The sequence below is a fragment of the Diabrotica undecimpunctata genome, chromosome 1 (genome assembly GCF_040954645.1).
Source record: "Diabrotica undecimpunctata isolate CICGRU chromosome 1, icDiaUnde3, whole genome shotgun sequence".
Taxonomy (NCBI): Eukaryota; Metazoa; Arthropoda; class Insecta; order Coleoptera; family Chrysomelidae; genus Diabrotica; species Diabrotica undecimpunctata.
In genome coordinates this window covers 108,427,872-108,452,689 of record NC_092803.1, presented here as the reverse complement: position 1 = coordinate 108,452,689, position 24,818 = coordinate 108,427,872, and positions in this window count along the sequence as shown.

The following is a 24,818-nucleotide window of genomic DNA, read 5'->3' as shown; positions in this document are numbered from 1 at the left end:
TTTTAAACTAGTCACTGATTTTTTTGACATTTAATGCAAAAATTCATTTTCTGTACGATATATTTCTGCATTTGCGGCTCCATAAGGATCAATTCGTATTAAAGTACAAATAACTGCAGCAATATATGTTGTACTGACATATGCATTTTTCCAGAAGCAAAAAAATATTAATGCTAAATATAACTGTAGTACCGGTGTAATAACTTCTCCCTTAAAAATATGGCTGATTACAGTATTTTCTCTATATACATTATAACATTAATGTTGGCTGGTTTGACTTTTTAATGATTTTTTGTCCAATGTTAATGTGATGACAAATTTTATTATAATATAATGATATTACACACCACTAAGAAGTTTTATTAAAGATTCAATGTGTTTAAATAAAGACATAACGGTATCTTTTGTCAAAGGAAACCTTTCAAAGAAATATAATTCATCAAATTATTATAAACAATTCATTCTTTCCCTGTAAACTCTTTTGAGTGGCGTACATACAGATTGAACGAATTTAAAACGGAACATACGAAATCAATGTATTTCGGCTCAACTCCGCTCTAGGTGGTTGGCCAACAAAAGGTTGTCAAATAATTATATTATAAAAATCCAATACTTCAGCGGGCTGCTGGATTCTGAATTCATTCAAGAACAAGTCAAAACTCCACCCAAATAGGTTGCCTCGAATCACTGAAAAAACTAGACTACACAAGCAGTTATTATGCTGTCAAACCAAATATCGCTTCCTTATAGTCCAAGAGATAGAGCCGAAATTTTGAACTGATCAGTAATATGTCATTTCTCTATTGGAATATATTCATTGTAACTGGGTTAAGACTTTGCCTTACAGGCGGACGCCCCTCGTGGTACAGGAGGTGGCTATACAGGGATGAAGTTGTAATTTTTTTCGGAAAAATTAACGATCGATAATATGGCTGAAAATTTGCCCAGGGTAAGATCTTGGTATAACTAGACCAAATCCCAAAGATCAGACGCGAGAGTGGATACATAAGGGGTGGCGGACAGGGGTGAAGATGCAATTTTTTGGGGAAAAATTAACGATAAGTAATATGTCCGCCATTTTCATGTCTCATTATTTAGCCCCTAAAAACTCTAAATCCAAAAGGGCGGACAGCTGGGTTGGTACATAGAGCCATAAAACGGGGTCAAATGTACCACTTGCCTGCGCATTTTAGGTCTCGGTAACAATTTTCAAACTGATTTTATTATGATATTTTTATACCGATTGATTTGAAAATTTGTATGCTCACTTCTGTTACTATTCTGAGAAGCGTCAAGTAGAGTTTTCCTCAAAATTTTTCAAAAAAATTTCCGTAAATGAAAATTTTCGTAATTTTTATAGGTAAAATCTAATTTGTAGAATCCTCTCGATTTTCTGTATGTTTTTTTTTACAAACTAAATCAATCGGTATAAAAATATCATAATAAAATCAGTTTAAAAATTGTTACCGAGACCTAAAATGCGCAGGCAAGTGGTACATTTGACCCCGTTTTATGGCTCTCTGTACCAACCCAGCTGTCCGGTCTTTTGGATTTAGAGTTTTTAGGGGCTAAATAATGAGACATGAAAATGGCGGACATATTACTACTTATCGGTAATTTTTCCCCAAAAAATTGAAATTTCACCCCTGTCCGCCACCCCTTATGTATCCACTCTCGCGTCCGCCCTTTGGGATTTCGTCTAGTTATACCAAGATCTTACCCTGGGCAAATTTTTAGCCATATTATCGATCGTTAATTTTTCCGAAAAAAATTACAACTTCATACTTGTATAGCCACCCCCTGTACCACGAGGGGCGTCCGCCTGTAAGGCAAAGTCTTAACCCAGTTACAATGAATATATTCCAATAGAGAAATGTCATATTACTGATCATTCCAAAATTTCGGCTCTATCTCTCCGACTATTAGGCAAGCTCCTCTTTCCTTTAAAGGAGACAGATAGTTGAACGATATTTTATACAATGTCTATCACTGGGTATGGATTTATTTTTGTCCAAGTTTTATATTGGTCCACTATTTCAAATGCAGTTCAAACAGACATATATTAAATCGTATGTTCCGTTTTAAATTCGTTCAATCTGTATATTAATCCATTTTTGTAATAATTCGAACTTGAAGAAAACTAAAATTTACACCTACAGTGAATTTCTAATTTATTTAATGTTCACTATGTTGATTATGATATTGAACATTATTAGACAGACGATTTTTATTAATTGGATAGGATGATACTTATGACTTTTACAGTTATGATGAATTTTGACGTTCGAGAATTGTTACCAATAAATTATAACATCGACCTTTTATTTTTCTGTTTGTTTTAGTATCTTTGATTGACAGATATACTTTTAATTTTTTACTTTTTATTTAATGTCTGTATTTTGTTAGTTAATTTTCATCTAGTTTTTATTTTAAGCCTGCTTAGAGTAAATATATCATGACTACAAACGAATTGATCGAAAGTAGTGAATCGATGTGAAGACCCGCTATTCCATGACGCTACTCGTGACAACTGCATTTTGTGGCGCTAGTTCCGTGATGCTCGCTTCAGCATTTCACTATAGAGAAAAAAATAAAATACAACGCCAGTATAGAAGCTTCGCTTCAAAAAGGTAGTATCATTTTTGGATTCAGTAGAAAAAGTGCTATAAGAAGCAGCCAATAAATTTTTTGGAATAAAACATATTTTTTTGTTGCCCAGTGTTGAATTGTTTTTGTCTGGATTTGTTTTTGGTCCCCTTTTACTTGTGTAATTAATATATAAATAAAATCAAATACAATGAGTAAATCCAGAGAGAAAATAATTTTCAAAATAAAAATGTAAAAATTATTTTTTGTTTTTACGTTTGACATAAAATTCTTCCAATAATTTAATTATATCTTGTTCAATTGTAATGACAGTTTAGATATTTGTTATACATTCTAAATAATAGAGCTAAAATCGAATTGTCAGTATTTTTTTCCCTACGTTTCTAGAACAAATTTATTGAAGGATAATTCATTCGATTACATGAAATCAAATTTAACTCAAGAATTCCTATCAAACAAATACAAGTATAATAATAGCGTGCGATTGGTCTCCATTATTAATAAATATTTCCTCACAATAGGAAAATTGTGTCATACTTAATTTGGAAATGCATGATAGCACACTTTTTATGATAAAAGATTACACCCGTCTTTGAGCAAAAGCTAGTTAAAGCAGAATACGTATGAATATGGGTACGTTTTTGTCTCAGTTTTGTACACAAATTTATAAAAATAATATGACCACCCTGACAAACTTCGAATTCAATACAACCTAACATTCACAACATCATATCAGCTCACCTCAGTGGCGGAGAACATTACTTTACCATATAGAAATGCACAGTGTCAATTTATTACATATTTAAGTAATTATATCCTCCTCTTCGGATTAAATAGCATCATCATCATCCAGATTTAGCCATACGGCTCACACTCCCTGTAAGGGGAACATTCGCTCATCCTAGATACCTACGGTATCAAAAGGATTGAGCTCTGATGGGACTATATCCATGTTATCGAGTCCTAGGTGACTTGGTACGTCGGTGTATCTCCCAAAAATTTTCGCACACATCTGGACGTCGAAAGTAGCACAACTTTCTGCATGATCTTATATAGATGTTCATTTAGACCCAGCTTTTTTATGTTTTCTAGGAGGTTCTTCGGGATGACTCCAGTGGTAGAAAGAATAATAGGTATCGTCTGGGTACTTTCCATTCTCCATTGTCTCCTTATTTGTATTTCCAGATCTCTGGAGTTGGCGATCTTTTCGTTATACTTAACACGCCGATTATTGTTGTTAGGTATCGCCACATCCATAAGTGTTGTTTGTCTTGTTAGTTTATTAACTAGCACGAGATCTGGTCTATTATGTGCTACAGTTTGGTCTGTGAGCACAGTGCGATCCCAGTATAGCTTGTAGTTGTCATTCTCAAGCATACTCTCAGGAACGTATTGATAATATGGGAGATGGTTTGTTTGTAGAAGTCCCAGTTTAAAAGCTATCTCTTGATGGAGGATCTTCCCTACTGAGTCATGCCGTTTCTTATATTCAGTTGCAGCAAATGCCTGGCAGCCCCCGGTAAGATGTTGGATAGTTTCTTGGCCTTGACATCCATATTGGCATTTGTCGTTTTGGACCTGAGGGTCTTTGACGATATATTTCAGGTAATTTTTGGTTGGTATAACCTGATCCTGAATGGCGAGTAATGAACCTTCTGTTTCAGGGAACATCTTTCCTGATATCAGCCAATAGTTCGACGCTACATTGTCGACATAGTCTTGACTGACTTCATTCGGATGTCGCCCGGACAGAGGTTTACCCATCCAGATGCGCATTTTTTCGTTCTTAGTAAGATGGTTTATGCGCATTTCTTGTTCCCTCAGTTTGATCGGTGTTGTGTAGAAGAAGAGTAGATGTCTCTGCCTGCACCTGAAAATAAGTTCGTAAATTAGTAATCTGTTTTTCTAATTGCTTGCTTATATCAATAAGTACTCGTCCTCCTAAATACCGCGGTAATGTCGTTCTTTTTACTGTACTTCGAGGATGGTGTTTTTGTGCCTTTATGAGGTGTGTTCGTACTTTTCGCTGAAGGGTTTCTATATCCGTTTTAGTCCACTTAATAATCCCAAATGTGTAGCTAAGCTCGGAAAATACGTAGGTGTTTAATGCCTTAAACAAATTTTTACTATTAAGATGTGAGCGGAGTAGCTGTTTTACTCTTCGTATGAACTCTGATATTAATTCGATTTTCATTTGTTTATGGTCAATTTTCCGCGCTTGCTTTACGCCTAGATATTTATACATGTCATTTTCGCCCATAGCCTCGATGTTTTGGCCATTTTGCATATCGAATCCTCCGGGCTGAACCTTTCCCTTGACTATATTTAGTAAACGACATTTGTCTAACCCAAAGTGCATACTGATATCATTTGAAAACGTTTCTACAGCTTTTAACATTAGATCTAAGTGATTTCGAGTGGAAGCCATTAGTTTCAAATCATCCATATACAACAGATGATTAAGCTTCGCCACTACAGTATTGTTGTTTTTAATGCTAAAACCTGAGTCAGTGGAGTTCAATAGCTGGGATAATGGGTTCATCGCTAGACAGAACCACAATGGACTCAGCGAGTCTCCTTGAAATAGGCCGCGGTTAATTGCGATATTTTCCGTTTCGATATTGCTTTCACCAGGTATTTGGAGGTGAATTTTAGTCTTCCAATCAGTCATTATATGTCTTAAAAAGGCCACTATATTATCATCGACTTTATATATTCTTAATATATCTACCAGCCATTCATGCGGCACTGAGTCAAAGGCTTTCTTATAGTCAATAAAGGCAGTGAAGGGGTTCCTTCTTTTGGTGTATGCCTGGTTAGAAATGACTGAGTTGATAATAAGTTGTTCCTTGCAACCCATGGAACCCTTAGCGCATCCTTTCTGTTGAAATTCTATGATATTGTTTAGTGCGCAGTGTTGGTAGATACGCTGGGCTACACAGGCTGTGACCAATTTGTACAGAGTTGGAAGACACGTAATTGGCCGGTACTTGGCTGGATCTTGGGTATTATTTTGATCCTTCGGTATTAAATAAGTTGTTCCCTGAGTTAGGAATGATGGTATTTTCTGCGGATTAGAAATAACACGATTAATTAGTGTTGACAAGCACTCATGAGCACTCCAGAACTTCTTAAGCCAGAAGTTTTGAACTCCGTCTGGTCCAGGAGATTTCCAGTTATGAAGCTCTTTGATAATATTTGAGACCTCTTCTGTGGTGAAGGGTTCATAGACAGTTGTACGGTAGTGTTGACAGCTGTGCGCCGTATCTTCTATCCATCCAGCATTGGTGTTAAGAGCAACTGGTGTGGAAAGTTAATTTCCCCAAAACTCCTGAACTTCTTCTTGGCTTGGGTATGCTTTATTGGCACTTTCGACAGTGGAATTGAGTTTCCGATAGAACGCCTTCTCGGCATGCTCAAAAAGCGCATTGTCACATTTCCGGCTGTTACTAACTTTGTACCTCCTTAGTCGTCCTGAATAAACGGAGAGTTTTTGTTTTAATGTATCCAGGCACTGTTGGGCTGTGTTGTTTTCTGGGTCATATTGCGAGTGTCTTGCAGTGCTTAGCATTATTTGATCAACTTTTTTAATGACTTTTCTACTTGTTGTTCCCCGTATAAATTCTGTCATTTGACCAATGTCCCTAAGCAATCATTCAATTTTGTTTAAAAGCCGTTTCTTCCAGGGTGTAACTCTGTTATCTATCCTTCCGGCATTGTTCAGAACACCCCGTCGTGTTCTGATCTTAATTCCCATTACACTAGCTGTTGCTGTTGCTGCACAGTAAATAAGCATGTGCAAATATTCCAGTGTATGGGCTTCTACGACGTAATTGGGTAGGACTTCGGTATTCATAATTTGTAACAGAGCATCTAGTTTTTTAGAAGAGTTTATTTTTGGTAGCGGTGGTTTGCCAAGTGGATTTGTTCCATTAAACTCTTGTACAGCACGTACCATTTCGCTTATCAGAGTATTGCGTAACTCGTTGTTGTCCTGTAGTGTATTATCAGGTTGAGTTTCTTGTATGGCAAGCTCAGGAATCTCCTCATGTATTTCATTAGGGACTTGATTTACATTTACCTCTTGGTGATTAATCTCCCGTTTGACTTCGCTTATGATGGTATTGCGTCTAGTCTCTGGGATAAGATTGTTTTTTATAATTACACGGTATTGATCAGCAACTCGATGTTCAGTTACTTGAATTTCTGGGTACTCCCTGCAAAATTCGGCATAAAGATTTTGTCGATACCCGATTGTTTCTTGACCGATGTTTGTCACCTGGTAATAAAAGCGCGAAATATTTTCATTTATGGACGCAGTCCATTTCATGCGCTGCCTCGGCCGTCCCGCTTGGGTGAGCGCCGGTTGATGTTCCAGCGCAGACCTTCAGCGAGTCGAGCTCTTGATATTGTTTGGCTCGCTTGTGGTTGTTCTTGTTGCTGTTGGGCTGTGGCTGATTGTATGACAGGGGCCCGCCTCCTCAGCAACCTGCCACCGACGTCCTGCATGCTGTCACGCCCAGCGCCGGCTCTAGACGTGCCCTGGCGATCCCCAGGCAGCGACCCTAAACTCAAACTATTTAACTCCATTTTCATGGGTGTGCATTTTATACCTATTGCCAGGTGCCAGTTTTTGTTCCACGGCAGGTATCCCTGCTACCCTCTAGGTATCGGTTCTAAGAATGAATACCCAGAGAGCATCTCCATTCGCAGGGGGCCGCGCCTGATAGAAGAACTGACAAAAAACTCCCATAGGTCATCAATATAATGAATTTATTGATGAATTGATATTCAGATCATTAATATTATTATCATCATTATCATTACATTTGTCATTTATTTCTAAATTATATATATTGTTTCTTTTACTATTATATTTAGTTTTAGAATTTTTCTTCCTCTGCTGTATGTCTTATACTTTTTTGCCAATTGTCAGATGAAATTTGTGATATTGGATCATTTAGTAGTTGACGAATTTCTTCAACACAGGGAAACTGAATTCCTGTAGTTCCTTATTAGTCAATCTAATGGCTTTTTTGCAGTTACTATTAGGTAATGATTGTTTTAATATTAAATGGTAACTGACATTGTCGATAACTACGATAGAATTGATCAGTAAATAAGGTATCTTTTGAACAAAATAACCTTTGACGACGTTACAAGTAAATATTTCATGGTAGTCTTTCGTATAGTTTGAAACAAATTCTAATAAACCTTGATCAACAAATTTTTTATTTCCTCCAATATGGGTGGTCGACGATCTTTATCTGTTGGAATTTTAATCTAGTAGACAAACCTTAAGTAAACAGCTATAGAAATGTTCTGTTTATCAAAAATTTGATTTTTCAAAAATTTGGTTTACCAAACAATCCATGTTTTATCCAGATAAAAAATATTAGTGCGTTTTCCTCTCAGTTTTTGAAATTTTCTTAAATATAGTCCCGTTCAATGAACGACTTGTTTCTTCATAAGCCAGATTCTGTATTGTGCTTTTTCTAAACGAAGTCTAATATTCGTGCAAAATATTCCACAATTTGTCTCTTGTTATGTTTATCAAATATTCGTCACTAATGATGCTAAAAGTCTGCTAAAAGTTTGTCCAAATTGGTACAGATAACACCTTAGATTAATGAAGGACCGGTTTTATAAATCTAAGGGCAACACCAACTCAGATGGCACTAATTTACATAATCTGGCGCATCTAAAAATTGCAGACCTGCCTTTAAAGTAGCTGATTGCTCTTGGTAACTGATAATAATAACACAGTTGAAAACATAATACGTTGTGAAATAAAAAGAGATGACACTAGTAGAGGTGGAATATTATCGATAGAAACGTATAATTTACATTACATTACATTAGGACTATCAATAGTTTCTTGCCTTTAGACGTTAGCTTATGAGCTATAATATATAGTTGATTTCAGTTAGAATGTTATACGTATGATGTCGAACATTTTCATTTTAAATTTCGCATAAAGTAAGAACTGATTGAAGGCAATAACACAAATGTAAATGAAAACAGTTTAATTAGTAGTAATTTTTTAAAATAAAATTAAATTATTGATCAAGAATAATTTCTACTATGATTTGATACGTCGCATACACTCTTGTCAATACAGAATTATTGTAGCTTATTAGCTAATTAGCTCATAAGATAACGTCTAAAGGTGGAAAACTATCGATAGCTCTAATGTAATGTAATGTAAATTATAGGTTTCTATCGATAATTTCCCACCTCTACTAGTTTCATCTCTGTTTATTTCACAACGTATTATGTTTTCTTTCTTTTGCGTTATTTTGCCGGTTCTTAAGGCACCCATCCCATACTAAGAATTTAAAAAGACGTTTAAACCATGCAGTAAGATAAAACTAAAGCTATTTTATGAAGCTACGAGCTTTATGAAAAAACGAGCCTAATATACCTATCTTATTTAAGTATCTTTTGGTAATACTTTACCAGTATAAGAAAGACGATTAAGAATCAATATTCCTGTTTTTTGAAATTTAAATGTATTTACATATACATTTGGAAATGAAAATTGAAAAAATCTAAAATAAAATTAACTCTATAGACATACGAGTACCTTTCTTCTAAAAATTCATATGTAAGTGTTTGAAGAGCAACAACAAAATTTAATATCTTTATTTTCAGAAAAACACTCCATGTCACTATCGATGTTGATGTCACTTTCTAAGTTTATTATAATCGGATTATTATCTTCATAATTGCCTTTTTGCACTTCCGATTTTAAATAACTGTTTTCTCTATTGTAATCATATAATTAAATCGTTTTTCCAGTCATCTAGGGTTATTTCAGAAACTCGTTGTTCCATCAGGAGTCCCATATCTTCTTATTTGAATGTTGTATCATTTTACGCGATATTGTTTTGAAGAGTACACCATAATAGTTCCATCAGATTTTAATCCGGATGGTATTTTAGTAGTGTGACCATATTCACATAAAAGTTCATTAAACTCATATGTTTTGTGGCACTCAATCAACACACACAATTCGTTGTTTGCGAACAAGTTTGCGAAAAACAACGGGTTTTTTTTAAATTTTGAGGATTAAAAATTATATTTTTTTTAATCAGCCAATCAATCATAGCATTTTACCTTGAATTACTATTTGGCACTGAATTCACTTGTACCGAATGGTATCAAGCAGTATCGCAAAAACTACTGAGTTAGGGGGTAAATTTGGAATTAGTTTTTCCTTTAGCCATTTGTGATAATTCGCGGCATTCATTTCAAAGTGGTAGTCACCGGATTTATAACTAGACTGAAATATTAAAAGTACGTTTGAAATAAATCCCATTTCACTACCAAGACGCACTATTATTAAACATTGACCTGTCGAAATGTTCATTACTAATCCTTTACTGGAATTATCTGTCCAAGTTTTCGATAAAGTATGTCCACTGTGTATATTTGTCTCAATAAGGTAAACAATGCGCCTGTCTTCGTTGTACAAGGTGAAAAAAAAGTGGAACCAAAATTCGATTTATGTTTTGTCAGCGTCACTTGAAACTACTGACTCGCCAACAAACCTTACAATTTTAGGAAAATATCTTTCAACAAAACATTCAACTCAAAATAAGTGTTATTAAAACGAAATTTCAAAATAAATCATGTATATGCAGAGTTGCAGAGCCTACTAAATAAATGATATTGGTGAAAATTATACGTTTAGCAAGATAGTTCATAATTATTTTAATTTATTGTGTGATGACATAAATATTCCATATTTTTGTCCATGAGTGTGTATGGTAAAAAAAACTTAATACTAAATCTGTAATAACCTGAACCAATCTACTTATTTTTCGCTACTTTATGTATTGCTATATAAAGCCAAGTACAAATTATGCAAATAAGTAATCTTTGAGAATTTACACAGTTAATAACATGACTATCTCTAGAATATTATGTCCACATTGTCCACATCAGTTATTAAAATCTTTAAAATTATTTTTGCTAATGAAACTGGTTGGCCTTTAATACAATTTTCAAAATTAAAGTAATAAATTATGTCGTTAAAATCTATATGAAGCGAATGCAATTAACAAAGCACTATAGATAATCTACAGCAAGTGTAATCTGGTAAAATTTGGAAAAAGCAAAATTGTACAATTAAATTAGCAGATACTTTGAAAACTAAAATTAAATAAATGAGGAAGATAAGTGGACAACAGTAAGTATGGAAATAATTTTTTTAATAGAATTTATGAATAAAGCTATAGGAGTTATTCTTTCTTAATATTTAATGACAAATAATTATTTCTTAAAAGACTTACGAGTTTATACATATAAACCACGATTTAAGTAAAAAAGAAAGGAAAATGCACAGGATGATCAAAATATTTTGACCTAAAAATATACCAGGAAAAGTCAAAGTGCATGATACTCGAAAATAGAGAGCAAAAAGAAGAGGGACAGTTTGCTTTCATATCTAATGATTCAAGTGAATATAATTTTAAGAAAGTGGTCCATTTCACTTATCTGGGGATTATTATAGAAGTGAAAAGTCAGGAAGAATAGAAACTGAATGCCAGATTGGCACAGGGAAATAAAAAGATGGGAAGCCTAATACCACTGAAGGAATCCAAATATTTATTGAGAAAATTTAAGTTAAGGATATATAAAACGGTAATAAGGTCCACGGTGACATATGAAAGTGAAGTATGGACACTGGAAAAAGAAAATACTAGAATTCTGGATCAAAAAATTTAGCTCATTTTCAAAGTAGAAAATTATATCGTCAAAATATGGTAAGCGATACGACCTAATCTTTAATATTAATAAAGATTTCTTTTAAATTTTTTAACTAAAAACTAGCACACAGCTGATAAACTTGTTTCCATTGAATAGCAGTAGAATTTGTTCTTTTGCAGAATTCAATGCTCACTTATAACAGAAACCCTAATTGTATTTAAAATAAACTATCATAGTTAACAAATAAAATAATCTTTAATGATATGTTCTTCTAGTTTTCTCAGAACTGGAATTAAAACCTTTATTCCAGTTGCCCAATTTTTTACTGCGTAGCTTTTAATGTTAAATTTCAATACGTCATCATTTTTTTTTATTTAGTACAGTTTGGGCTCTAATCTCCAGCTCCAGACAGACCACGAAAATCTGAAGGAATGGGATTTTTTTTATTTAGTTATATTTCTGTGGCTCCTTTAATTATATTTCTTCATAAGTTTCTATCTTGAATCATACCAATGTTGAAACTATTTGCGTGAGGTTGAAACTATTTCCTTTGATACATCGGACATGATTTGCTGTGCAGGTTGTACGCGAAATCTAAAGCAAGTAGACTAATTTCGAATAATTTTCTTAATTTCCCTGAGGCCATTCAAGGGCCAAAATCTTTGTGTGACGTTGGAAAGTAAGGCTTGTGGTCCGACTTGACCAAGACTAGTATGTTCGTGTGAAAGCAGTAAAGTGACTGCATGTATTTTAGAGGGAAATAAAATAGGGTGTTTGTGATATTCTAGAATGTCTGCATTTTTTAAGCGTCCACCGACACATAAAAAACCAGAGTGATTTATGAATGGGCTAAGTGAGACTATGTTTTTATTCGACAGTGATTTGCTATTATGGATTTCAGAGAATTCTGAACTGAAGTGTTGGTGTTGAACAATTTTACAAATTGAGTTAGTGGACGTTAGGAGTTTATCTACAGATAGTGGATCAGTAAGAGTTTAGTGGGAAATCTTGAATTGTGAATAAATCTGTGAACATATGCTATTGCGTGCACTAGTCTTTAGAAAATCTTAGAAATATTTTATGCCAAAAATTGTCTTTGGTAGGTTTAGTGGTAAGAAGTGAGATTTTTCTCTCTTCTGGTAAGTTGAATTCATTAATTTTTTTATTAAAATGAGCGAGATTGAGATTGGGGTCTTGCAGAAATGAAGGACCTGATCACCATAAATCTAATTTTAAAATGTTTTGGTCAAGTAATCCTCGAAATGGGGAGTTGGCAGCATTTTCTGCAGATTTTATGTGGCGCCAGTAAAAGGCATTTTTTAATTCAGTAATTTGAGCAACTCGATTGGAAACAAAGGTATTCCAGCGGGGTACGTGGGATTGTATCCACGATAGTACTATCCTAGAATCGCTACACAAATTGACACTAGAGAATGACAGTTTGTTTTCATATATTGATTCTTTTGGTGAGTTTTGAGAGGAGTAACATGGCACAGAGTTCAAGTCTAGGTAGGGTAGATGTCCTGATAGGGCTTAACCGAGGTTTTCCTGTAATCAGTATGCAGGAAACTGTGTTATCAGAGTGTATAGTACGAAAGTAAATGCATGCTGCATAAGCCTTTTTGCTGCTGTCAGCAAAGTCATGAATTTGTATGTGTGTGATTTGCTTATTAAGAAATAGACAGCGTGGGATTTTTAAAGACTTTAAGTGAGGTATATTATTTACAAAGGTTCTCCTTTCTTTTTCCTAAGAGGGAGGCAAGATATCGTCCCAGTCCATTCGTTCGAAGAAAAGTTTCTTAATGAATAACTTTATATGTAGAATCACAGGAGTTATCAACCCTAAGGGGTCATACATTTTAACTAGAGTGAATAAGGCAATTCTTTTTGTAACGTGAGTGTCAGTTGGGGTTTCAGGTACTGAAATTGAGAGTGTGTCTGGAAAAGGGTTCCATAAATGTCCTAAAAATTTATTAGAGGCATTTTCAATTTGGATATCATATGAAGTGGGTTGATCATTGTTACAATATTTTTAGGTGATCCTTGTGAATTGGAAACCCATTTGTGAGTTGAAATGCAAGCACTGCCTAGAACGGTATTTAATTCGTGATATGTGGTTTCTAGGTCAGCTTCAGTTTCGACACCACAGAGGATGTCGTCTACGTAAGTTTGTGTAAGTAAGGCTTTACAAGCGAGGGGGTATTTTTGTATATTAGTGGATGCCCGAGTAGATAAGAAACTTGAAGATCTGAGGCCGTATGTTACGCTACTAAGTTCAAAGCACTCAAGTGGTTTAGAGCGATCATCTCTCCACAGTATATTTTGCAGGAAGGTTTGATTTGGGTTGATATTTATTTGACGGTACATTTTTTGAATATCAGCGGTGCAAACAAATTGAGGTATTCTAAAACGGCAAAGAATGTTAAATAGGTCAGGTTATACCTGTGCACCTGTGAGCATAATGTCATTTAAAGAGGTTCCAGAAGAGGATTTACAAGATCCATCAAAAACAACGCGTAATCGAGTGCTAGTACTGCTCTCTTTTATCACGCAATGATGGGACAAAAAATATTTGTGTTCGGATAAGTTATTGTATAGTGTGAGTGAGATATATTGTGCATGATTAAGTGTAATGTATTCATCAATAAAAATTTTGTATTCAAGACATAGAGAGTAATTTAATTGGAATTTCTTTTCTAAGCCTTCGAATGGTTTTTTAGCGATAAGGAAAGAGTCACCCAGTTCGGTATGCTCTAAGGGGCATTTAAGGGGAAGATTGATTTGGAATCGTCCGTTTTCTAAAATTTTAAGTTTTTTTTTAAAGTCAAGTTCAGCAATTGCTTTAGTCGAGGTGAGAAGTTTTTTAGTGGGTATTTCCTCCATTTCCCAGAATTTGGGAAGAAGCGAGTTAATAAGAGAAGAAGTGGTTTCGGAGATAACATTAGAAGGTTAAGTTAATAAGAATACTCTTTTATTTTGTAGATGATTATGAGGTACACTACCAGCGACAATCCAACCAAAAAAGATGTTTTGAACTACAGGGAGATTTTTACCCATTACCAATGTCATCTTACGATGTCATTGGTAATGGGTTCGTAGTATTTGTCAGCACCTATCAAAATTTCAATACCTAAAGTTGAGAAGAACTCATTGTCGGCTAAGAAAATGTGTGGTATGTCGAGCAATTCTAGGGGTATGTGTGTCTGCGGTAGTGGGGTAGTTATTTTATCGAGTACGTAACAAGACATGTTAAGTCTATTGCTTTTATTATTAGTTGAGAAAATTGTAAGGTTTACATTATGTTAGACATCATTGAGATCTGGGCGATTCCAGAAATTTGAATTGGTTGTTGGTGGGTTTTACAGCTAATTTTTTTAAAAAGATTCCTTAATATAAAGCTACTTTGACTAGCATTATCGAGAAGTGCCTTGGCTGTTATCATATGTCCAGATTTTGATTGAATAGTTATTTTAATTGTTGCTAATAGAACATTACAAGGTTTAGCGGAGAATGTAAGGTCGCCTGTGGTATCTAGAGATACCGCTGTGACAGACTCGGGGTAAATGTTATTGCCAGAGAAGGATGGCATGTTGTCGAATTATGTGTGGTTTTTATTAGAATTTAATTAATATTAAATTTTTTTTATTAGAAATTAAATTATTCTTGAGTTTAACGATAATTATGTTTTCTGGAATTGACATCAGAATGTGTTTGATTTGAATTGGATCTCCAATTATGTTGATTGCCTTGAGGATAGGTAGTTCTTTGGCCTTGAGATGTGCCTGAATTGTGAGATGGATACGAGAAGTTAGTGTTTGTTGTGTTTGATGTTTTTTACAGCAAATCGAGCTGTGCCCAAGCAGTTTGTGTACATGTGTTGAGAATGTATGAAATTTAATTTATCAGAGTGTTGTAGAGATGAGAAACGTGGACTACGATATATTTTATAAGACAAGTCATTACAGTATATGCATTTAGAAGTGGAAGAATTATTATAGGTAACATTGGTGCGAAAAGAAGTAGTGCGTGAGAATTTCGGAATAGGTATTTCCGTTTTATCACGTTAGTCACTTAAATCACCCAATAAATTGCACCTATCTTCTAGAATGTTAAGAAACTCGGCTAATGTGGGTAAATCTGATTTAATTCTTTTTTCTGCGTATTGTTTTTTGGAGTTATATCCGAACATCCAGAATCTACCTATTAGAAATATTAATGGTAGCTGGGCAAGAAACAGCATTCAAAAGATCAGCAGGTTTGATAATTATCTAGAAAATACCCTGTAACCAAATAAAAAATACGAAATAATAAACTGGAAATTCCCTGATCAAGATGAAATGTAGATTAGACCTGTAACTCCAAAAAAATATGGAAATAAAACAAAATATAAACCCAAAGAAAGCCTTTGTATTTAATATAATCGTTGCAGAAGGGTTAAAGCAATTTTCTAGAAAAGCTATATTAAAACTAACACTATAGTTATAATCCAGCTATAATGCTTCCTTTAGATTTAGGTTCGTACCAAAGATGTGGAAGATAGTAGAATACAAATTTCTGTTAAACAAATTAACATCTACACCAGGCAATCTATTCCAGTCAATATAAATAGTAACCTGGATACGCTGGAAAGTGCATATTAGGAAAAATAGAAGACTTAAAAATTAAAATCAGACAAAAGTATGGGTAAAAGTAAGTGGGAAAAAATTCCGATGTGTCTACTTACAACAAATTGTTATTGTATAAGTAAATCCTCAAACCTATATTCAAACCTATATAGATACATGGCATTTATGGGGCTGTGTAAAAGAAAGTGTACCTAGGCCACGTGATGAGGGGACCAAAATATGAAATTTTGAGACTCATAATACAGGGAAAGATTTAAGGAAGAAGATCTGTTGGCCGAAGGCAGAACTCATGCTTGAAGAATCTACGTGATTGGTATCAACGCAGATCGATTGATTTGTTTAGAGCAGCAAGTTCAAAACTAAAAATAGCCATTATGATTGCCATATGATCCCAAACTCCGTAGGGAGACGGCACTCTAAGAAGAAGTAAAAGAAAGTAACATCCAAAATATACAACTTATCAGAATAAGTAGCTTAAGGAGCCCAACGCTCCCTGGTACTCCAAAAACTGTGATTTTCATCGAGGATTCCAGATAGATACAGTTAGCTAGACAATATGTAAGTTTGCCAAGAGGCAACGGATCAACGGATCTCCAAATATGTGAATGTCGAGACCATCAAACTAATAGACAACGCTAATTTGATAAGAAAACTTAAGATAATAAAGCCGTTCGAGTGTGATAAGTAAAGTCATTAGTGAAAAAGCAGAGCAAGGTGCAAGTAAAGTGTGTACACGTTACTAAGTAATGTTATTGTGCATTAGAGCCGAAGGATTATTGGTGAATATGACCTTATAAATAAATATTCTGTAGTATTAAATTAGGATAGAACTAACTTGTTTATTGATCGTAGTAAGGATTAAATAGCAATAACCATAAAATTCATGCTGAAGTTTTACTAATAAAAAAAAACTAAAATGTACATTACAGAATGGAATCTGCGTATCATTGAAAATACTGTTTTGCATGCATCATATCACACTAACATATTCAAAACAATTATGCAAAAACTCTCTAATGACAATACTTTACTTAATTACATAAATTTTGAAATATTCCATTCATTACTTATCCATGCGGGTTCCATTACTTTATCAACACTTTTCCCGATGAATATTCATGCCAATAATAATCAGCAAGCAAGAATAACAATTGTACCATAAAAATAAAAACCATATTGCACCATTTACAATTCCGTACGATATGTAGATTAAATTAATTCAAATTGGGGTTGTCCCCTTTTTGTATCTGACTGATGACGCTTCAGCGTCATCCGAAACATTATCGAAGCGTTTTATCTAAAATAGATGCGTTTTAGATTTGACAGGATAAGCGTGTGCCGTGTCTGTTGCTCTTCACGCAGGAGTAATTTTTAATTATTCCTACGTTTTAGGGGCTTTATAATTATTCTAAAACAACTGCGTCTCTTTTTTGTTTTTATAAATGAAAAACTGCTACGTGATATTATTCCAGATTGAATATACTGTTTCTTTACTATTTTACTCCCGAACAATCGTTAGAGATGATTAAACTTTCTTGGATCCGTATTGTGATAAGAATATCTAATGGAGAACTAAACTTTAGGAGTAACAAGAACTTAATAACATACATAAGAATATAAAGAATGGTGTGTAAAATGATTAAATGTTTGTAGCAAATGATTTACTTTTGCCACTACAAACAGAACTAAACAATTATTGTTGAACTTTCTCTCTCGAAGAAGAAGAAGAAATGACGACTTCTTCTTCTTCTTCGCGCGACTAGGATTACTCCTGTCTGTCTGCCTCTTATTCTGTTTCAGTCGTTGTTGACTGTACATTATCTTTCCACCTTTTTGGCGGCCTTCCAACGAGTCTTCTGCTATACGGCTTGTTGTTTTTACAGATGTTCGCTAATCTATCTGGTCCCATTCGGTTTACATGTTTGTTCCAATTTTTTTTTCTTGTTTTTATTCACCTGTTAATATTTTGAATTTTGTATTGTTCGCGTATACTTCTATTGGTTTGTCTGTCTCTTAATGATATGCCCGCTATTGATCTTAATACTTTCATTTTGATATTGTTGATTTGTTGTTTCGTCTTTCTTGTATCGGTCCTTGTCTCCGCTGCATATGTTAGAATTGGTCTTACTGTTGTCTACTTTCATTTTGCTTTCTGTGGTCAGATATTTGTTTCTCCATATGGTTTCTCGGAGGCAACCACTTACTCTTGCCGCTTTTGATGCTTGCCTTGTGGTCTCTGTTCTTATATCCCTATCACTAGTGATCTCCTCTCCTAAGTAATTGAATTTCATTATTTGTTCTACAATTTTGCCGTCTATTTCTAGTTTTCATCTACGCGGCTCTTTACTAATCACTATACATTTAGTTTTTTCTACTGATATTCTCCTATTAAGTTTGTTTGCTGTGATATTGAAGGTGTGGAGCTGCCTTTATAGGTCATCTTCGTTATCAGCAATTAGTATTGCATCATCGGCATAGCAAAGTATCGTGATTTTATGCGCTCCCATGTGGTATCCGTGTCGTTTTCTTACTTTGTGAATTATTTAATTCATCACCATATTGAATAACAATGAGCTGAGTGAGTCTCCTTGGCGGATTCCTCCTTTTAGTTCAATGCATTCTGTTTCCCCTGTTGGCATTATAAATCTGGTCTTGTTGTTCTTGTTAATTTCATTAATGACGACTAAGCAAGAAAATTCTGTGCTCTGCAATCTGACTAGCAACCGGTGCCACATTGATTCCGGGTCGAATGGTGTGAAATGAGCAACTGGGCAGATGATTGTGGGCGACCAGGCAATATCTGCGAAATGAGATACTGGAAGATCAAACTTAACATTACGCAAAAAACACCGCATCGCAACATGGAATGTTAGGAGGCTGCTACAGCCAGGTAAATTGTATATATTAGAAAATGAACTGATCAAGGAGAAGATAGGTATGTGTGGGATATCTAAGACACACTGGGAAGGCCAAGGACATTGGGAGGCCACTCACTATAAAGTTTTTATGTCAGGAGCTAACAAATTAAGACAAAAAGGCGTGTCAATATTAATTCAAAAATGTTGGACAAAATATGTACATTACTCCAGTCGTCAGAGACGAAAATGCCACTGAACCTCTAAAAATCATATGAATAAGCTGAATATTGCCGAGAATATTAATTTTAGGATCCCAAAAAGATGCAAAAAGGTTTACCACTTTTACCCCCTAATTTCCTCCTAAAACCACCCTTTCAGGGGGCGTAAAAACGTGAAAAAATCGATTTATCAAGAATCTGTACACCGTAGAAAAAAATGTTTTAAAAAAAATGTTGTTAAACATTTTTTGTGTAGAATGAACTGTTCTCTTAGAAACGACGCTTGACGCGTCCGTCGATTTTGCATGTCAGTTACGCGCGCGAAATCAATGTTCAATAAAATTTGTACGACGGTAAAAATTCGATATCTTTTGAAAAATCAAGATGCGTTTTAAAGGTAAAGAGTTTAGCTTTTTTATGTAGTTTTTGTATTTTGCCGCAAATTAACTCAGTTTTTATACAGGTGTCAAACAAATCAACGTGGTGCGATTTTTGCCATTTTTTATAATTCTCACAAGATCAATACAATGTATTCCTTTCATTGACTGGCAACTATAAAGTTTTGATTACTAAAGGCTAACCTTTCAAAGCTATAGCATGAAATTTCAGTTTTGCGTTTTAACAACAAATGTGAGGCATTTGAAATATGCTTAAAAAGCGTTGGATTTAAACTTTCACACAATAAACGATCTAAAACATTTAAAACTGTTTTTTTCAATTACACAAGTACATTTTTCAAAAGAACGAAACTATTGCAATAATCTACACTCAAAATAGTTTCCTTAAATGCATTTTCCGTGACGTGTGATCGTTTGTAATGTAAAACATTAAATTCTGCGTTTTTTATTCATAACTCAAATGCCTCATATTTGTTACCATAACTCAAAATTGAAATTTCATGTCATAGGTTTTAAAGATTGATCTCTAAAAATGAAAAGTTTACTGCTGGTCAATGAAAGTGATCAATTTTATTGATCTCACGAGAATCGTAAAAAATGGCAAAAATCGCGCCACGTTAATTTATTTTACACCTTTATAATATTCTGTATACGAAAGCTACACTCTTTGCTTTTAAAACTCATCTTGATTTTTGTCTATGGGACATTTGGATCAAAAGATATCGAATTTTTACCTACTAGCTGATACAAATTTTATTGAACATTGATTTCGCGCGCGTAACTGACATGCAAAATCGACGGTCGCTTCAAGCGTTGTTTCTAACAGTGGTAAATTTTTTTGCATATTTTTTGAATCCCAAACATAATTATCTTTGCAAAATTCAGCTTGTTCATGTGCTTTTTAGGGGTTAACTCTTTGACGACTGGACTAACATGAATACCTTCCAGTAAATGATCGAATAATCAAAATAACTCTAAACGCCAAACCAGCCATAATGCATATTATACAGGTATATGTGTCAACATCCGAAGCGGCAGAAGATATAGTAGAAGAAACATACCACCTGATACATGGAATCATCTCTAACATTCCTAAAAAAGAACCAATGATGATAACAGGAGATTAGAATTAAAAAATAGGAAAAACTAAAACAGATGACCATTTGAAAGGAAGATAGGTGAGTATGGCTTAGGCGAGCGAAATGAACGAGGTAAACAGCTTCTTCAATTTGCCATCGATATAGATCTTAGTATAGTAAACACAATGTTTAAACATCATCCGAGGAGATTATCAACACGGTCTTCGCCTGGAGGATGATACAAGAACCAAATAGATTATATTCTTATTACTAAACCATGAAAAATCAATAATAATCAACGTGAAGATAAAATCAGCTGCAAACTGTGGTTCCGACCAGAAAATTATTACAAGCAGAATTTTGCAGTAAAGCAATCCCAACGACAAAACAGCTAGAAAAAAACATTGGATGACTAAAGAGACTTGTAGAAGAAAGACGAAAACTTAAAAACGGCAATCAAATTCAAAACTAAAAGAAATAGAGATATGCACCATAAAAACAACTATAAAACATTTGTGCAGAAGGCACAAAAATAATAATATTAAAAACATAATATGCATAAAACTAGAGGAACATGCTCACCGCAAAGAACCTAGAGAACTTTTCTCAAAAGTATCTAGCGCGAGAATTCAAACCGCAGACACAGATCATCAAAAATAATAGAAATACCATAACAAACCCAGACGGTATCGCAGAGGTGTGGAAACAATATTGCGGAGTACTATTCTCTAACAACGACCCAGACCATAATACAGAGAAAAAAAGTTATGAAAAAGATCCTCAAATATTGAAATTAGAAATTAAAAATTAAAAAGCAATTAAAAAGCTAAAATTTAGAAAAGCAGAAGAAAAAGATAAAATAACAGCTGAAACTCTCAAAGAAATGGGGTAATTAGGGACCGAAGTAATGCTTAGAATTTGCAATGAGACCTGGAATACCGGAAAGTGGCCAAATGACTGGGATAAACTCACGTTTATTCCCATATATGTATAAAAAAGGTTCACCGACAGATCGCAGTGACATCGTAAAAAACACAAAATTACGCCTTGTTTGAGCATTGATATTTTCTATCGCCACCTATGCTTCAGAAACGTGGACAATAAAAAAAGGCGATTTAATTAAAGGCGAACTTAATTCTATCAGATCAACATAAAAACTAGACTCATCACAACTATCAAACAAAATATACTGAGATATTTTAAACATATAACTAGAAGAAGATAAGGCATGGAGCGAATGATAGTTGAACGTAACGTAGCGGATAAAAGATCTAGAGGAAGATCTCCAGTACGATGGTCAAACCAAATAAAGGACATGACTGGTTACTCATTCTCTGAAGCAAAACAACACGCACAGGAGAGAGATAATTGTACAGAAATAGTAAAAAAAATTACATGACGCCACTACATCCTAACAAAGGAGCAAAGATAAAGGAGAAGGATGCGATATAATGTATAAAGAATTGGAAAGTTTGTGTACGAGACAAAATAAAAATCAATGTAGTAAGGTTAATAGAGGAAAAGGCCATAAAACTACTAACACATATTTTACACAACATATATAAAAGTGGCGTAATATCAAAGGAATGGCTTAACTCAGAATATAAAGCTATACCAAAGAAATTTAGTTCCCACAAGCGGGGAATTTAGGCTCATAAGCTTAATGAGTCACGTACTAAGAATGTTCTTAAAGATGATCTTCTTCTTCTTGTTGTGCCGTCTTCTAACGAAGGTTGGCGATCACTTCTTTACACGATTCAATATCTTTTGCAACGTGAAATATCTGTTCAACACTGAGTTTAAAGATCATACAGAATCGAATTTATAAAAAAATGTCAAATAAACATAAGTGACTCTTGCGACTCAAACACTTATTCGGATCACTTCGATCCCAGAAAAAATTATTGTTTCATCGAACATGACTGAGTGACTGTGACTAAAGTGATGATTTTATTACTACCAGAAGGCTTTTGATAAAGTCCATCATGAACAATTGTTGTATGAACTATAGAAAATTAAGCTAGATAAAAAAAATCTCCGTATAATTCAAAACCTTTATTGGAACCTAGAAGCAACCTTAAAATATTTCAACCCCACTACTAAAAGAGTCCGTATACAAAGAGATGTCCGACAAGGATTTGTAATGTCTCCATTGCTCTTTAACTTGTACTCTGAATGCACATTCAAACAAGCACTAGACGGCGCCGAAATTGATCGAAATAAAATTATGAGATATACTGCACAGAAGAGCCATCGACATCCACTTACAAACGTCTTCAGTTAGATGAAGGATAAATATTTAGATCTAGTTTACCATGTAAATAGATAACAGCAGACATTTTCATTTAAAAAACTAACAAGCATACAGTGAGTATATGTGAAACCAATGAACATGAAACGTCAACAACCAGAATCACCAATCTAAACAAGAAAGAGGAATCACAAAACCTTAACTTAGTATGCTTTATGAATATGCAAAACCCAATTATTAAGAAAAAATTTAAACACCTAGAAAAAGCTTTGAAAAGCAAACGAATATCTAGAAAAGAGCCTGAAAATACAACGAGAAACAAAGGTATATTGCTTTGTTACCGGATAATAAAAATGTTTTAAAAATAGGTAAAACCTTAGCAAAACAAGACGCCAAGTTCATTTTCAAGTCAACGAAAGCAGATACAAGAAAGTATAAGATTGGCCAAAGATCCAAAAAAGCATTGAGATAAATTTAGAGACTTCAGAAATTTACCACATTTTCCTTAGCTGTAGTTCAGAATACGTTAGAACTGTAAAACATAGAGTAAATACTTATTACGTTAGAGTAAAAACGAAGTGATTCTTTTTCTTTATGAAAGTCCTCTGTTGTAAACCGGTCGTACTGTAGCCAGTTGACTGGTTGTACATCTTTCATTTCTTTATTATAAAAAATCCATAATTCTGGATATCTGGTACCTTGTACAAGTCGGGTGGATGGGTGCCATATATTTTTGGAGTTACTTGAAAGTCTCCAAAGAGTATTTGCCGCCTGTGATCTAATGCCTCGCAATCATGTAAGATATGATTAACTTTTTCCGGTTGTCTGCTACATAATCTGCAGATTAAGTCTCAATGAAACACCTTTAGTGCAGTAGGGAAGGCTGTTACGACTCTGAGCTGTTTGTTTTTCGCATTACTTCAGCCCTATTAGCACATGTCCGTCCAATGTACATTTTGCCATGTGTTTGACCAAGTATATTTTTCCAATAAGAGTTATATTACCTTCAGATCCAGGCGTTTTTCAGGTCACAGATGATGCTTTTTGGTAATCTCGTGGCCTGCTCTGAACCGAAGTATTTTGTAGCTGATGTTATTTTGGCTAGTGCATCAATTATTTCACTGTTATGTGTTTCCTGTTGACCTAAAAGTGATACCAGTGACATACTATGATAATCTATAAAGCTCCTCTTGACATTCCCCCACTGGGCTAAAGTCCATATTAGGGCTTATAAGGCTGCTTGGCTATTTGTGCCTATATTGATTCGCTTCTTGAAAGCACTCGACTCTTCTGCAGTTTTAGACCAGTATATGTACTATATATAAGCCTGCAGTCCGGGTTGAGTGTTTCCTCTGCCTCATCCGTTCCGTAAGCAAATATACTCTTAGAAAGGTACTTAGCTAGGTAAAGCCCATAGTAGGGTACCGTATGGTCAGAAAACATCAACCACTCTTAATTCTTAATTTCATTTATAAGGTTACTAATGTTATTGATGTCCTGATCAAACTGGTATATAGCTGCCGTTGGTATGTTCATCAAAGCCCCTGTGATTTAGAGCCAAGCAAGTTTTTGTACCTTGCTTAGTTTAAGGATGGCACTGTTTTGCTGCACATTTGGCCACTATAACACTGATGCATACGTAATTTTTGGTTTAACCCCAAGTTATAGATCTAATAAACCATCTCTGGTTTTAAACTCCACATTTTTCCATAAGTGCGCCTGGCTACTATTAACGTATTTACAGCTCTCTTGATTATTCGTTCTATCTGCTGATTCCAAGTAAATGAGATTTGGATCAGTACCATTTGGGCTTAGATGATCCAATCCCTCTTAATTCCTCTTTTTGGTAAATTTTATGATTACTTTATGTAGGTACTAGGTGGCAACACATGGTCACAAAAACTGTTTTCGGGCCAAAAATCTTCCTGTTTCAATGGAATAACACTGAACAATGTTGGGTTAATTCAGTTATAAAAAGATATCTCTTATAGTTTGCATGATACGGACAAGTTTGAAATCTGAATCGTAAAATCGGACAACAAATTTAAGATCGTGAATATTGTTAAA